Raw genomic sequence first — 2,784 nt, forward strand, 5'->3', positions numbered from 1 at the left:
CAGCGGTGAGGTCGGGATATCCTGCTGCTTCCTGTTGTCTTGGGTCAGTCATTCTGTCACAGGTGTAAGTCACACTGCAGGTAGCTTAGTGGTTAAGAGCGTTGTGCCCGTAACCGAAAAAATCTGTCGATGTGGCCTTGAGCAAGGTACTTAACCCTAATTGCTCCTGTAAGTCGCTCTGGATAAGACCGTCTGCTAAATGACTAAATGTAAATGAGAGGAGTAGGCAGGAGGCAGTAGCTACTGAATTTATTTAAGCACCATAGATCAAAGCGGGACGAAACCCAAACGCTGTTGTGCTCAAAATATCTCTTCATAGGCACAGGGCAAACCCAAAGTGCAAAATATAAAGTACTCAGGAAATAGTAGGAAAGATTCCTCTCAAGAAAACAAGTAACTTATACAATGACCAACCAAGACAAATGGCAGAGGGAGTATATTGTAGGGAGAACAAGTATTTGATACACTGCCGATTTTGCAGGTTTTCCTACTTACAAAGCATGTAGAGGTCTGTAATTTTTATCATAGGTACACATCAACTGTGAGAGACGGAATCTAAAACAAAAATCCAGTAAATCACATTGTATGATTTTTAAGTAATGAATTTGCATTGGAACCAGGTGTGTGTAATAATGACGAGACTAGTCCGGGGTTGATGAGTGAAGGGCGTTTGGCAGCAGCTAGAAGGCCCCAACGCCGAACGCCTGAGCTGGACAGGAGGCTGGTGTGACAATCAGTCTGTGAGTTCAACATACAGTACATAAGACCACAGCAATTGGAGAGACCATGCATCTTTGCCCTATATATTGGAATAAATGTTTTTGAAATAATAAATTAGCCACTCATTTCCATTGTTGGGATGGATTGTATATTTGCATGGATTGAACTAACATTTCTACAGCGAGGCAATTTACCGTAGCTCTGTATGGATGTGACATCACTAACAATTTATACCTGAAATGGTGGGGCGCGATTGGTTTCAAGTGTTTTTCTTTCGTTAAATTCATTATGGCAAAATTATCCATTACCTAAGCAAACTGCCACAACTGAATAATTAAAATTTCTATCACCCATTTGTTTGACCCATAATGTATATCATATATCCCCCTTCTTTGTCTTCTAATGAAATGTTCCCTTTAATTTAAAAAAGATTACTGCTTTGTTGATTCTTGGTGTTTAGGCAAGCAACATCCTAAGTGAATTCCAATAGGGCTAATGCATAATAAATTGCATTTATATGGCACTTTTAATGCAAGGTCGGGAACACCTTGGGACATGCACCTGGGTGAAGTGCGGCGGCCATTTTGGCATTATCACATGCGCCGAATACAACTGGTGTAGACTTTACAGTGAAATGCTTGCTTACGAACCTTTCCCAATCATGCAGAGTTTAAAAATAAAAATAAAATATAACACAAGAGGAATAAAATACACAACAATGGAAATATGTACTGGGAGTCTCAGTACCAGATCAATGTGCAGAGGTACGGAGTATTTGAGATAGAAATGTACATGAAGGCAGGGTGAAGTGACTAGGCATCCGGATAGATAATAATAAGAGTAAAATAAAGAACAGAGTAGCAGTGTAAGGTTCTGTATTTATTTTCTTAGTCAACCTTGTTTTCTTGAACATAGCCCTGTTTCTTTGTGTTCTTGAACGTAGCCCTGTCTTTCATTTTTGTTCATTGAATTTTTGTTCATTGATTTCACCTGTGTTAGTTACTCACCTGGTCTCATTAGCTCCTTGTTTAGTTCAGTTCATTCTGTGTGTGCCTTGTGAGGTATTGTTACTTTTGACTCTACTAAGCTGTTTCCTAGCTCGTTTGGTAGAGCCTTCAGTCCTAGTTTTTGATTCTCCTGCCTGTTTGCCTACCTGTGTATGACCGTCGCCTGCCTGTGACCACGATTCCTGCCTTTTGCGAAGGCGAAATAAACACCTGCCGCGCTCTGCATGTGAATATATTTTCTCCCTTATAATTCATTACGAGCAGCAGCAAATTATGAGTGTAAAACTGTGTGTATGTGTATGCATTCTGAAACTATTCAGACACCTTGACTTTTTCCACATTTTGTTACGTTACAGCCTTATTAAAAAAAATGTTTTTGCAAATGTATAAAAACTAAAATATGACATTTACATAAGTATTCAGACTTATGTAAAATACTATTTTTGTGCGTATGGAACATTTCGGATAACTTTTATTCCAGCTCATGAAACATGAGACCAACACTTTACATGTTGCATTTATATTTTTGTTCAGTGTATAATAGTCATATTTTCAGGGTCACATTCAGGTACAATAATTTTGGACTGATTATTGATGGAAATAAATGCGATGAAAAATAGGGTTTTGTAAATCCTGGTGGATTTTGGTAGGATATTGAAATAAAATATATAGGCATTCGTGTTATTTATTAATTTCTGTAAAAAATGTAGTTAGTCATAATAGAACATCAGAATTGTATTCAGTGGAACAGAAGAAAATGTGCAGCACAGTAAACAGTGCAATTAGCTAGAACAGACAAAAGATTACCATTAGAAGCCAACAAACACAGCAAGCTACCAGATTTGTTAATTAAACAACCATTATTTCATTGTTCTGCAGTTTTACTGTATTTTAACGTCAGTGAATTTTTGTAAGGGTATCCTATATTGTGCATGTTTATCTTACATTCTGTTAGCCTAGAACAAATGTTATGGAATTGAATGTGCACTTTTAAATTGGGTGGACTGCAACTATGAAAAACGCTGCCATAACCTGTAGTAAAAGCAAAACCATTTAC

This window comes from Coregonus lavaretus (assembly GCF_964263955.1).
Source record: "Coregonus lavaretus genome assembly, chromosome: 39".
NCBI lineage: Eukaryota > Metazoa > Chordata > Actinopteri > Salmoniformes > Salmonidae > Coregonus > Coregonus lavaretus.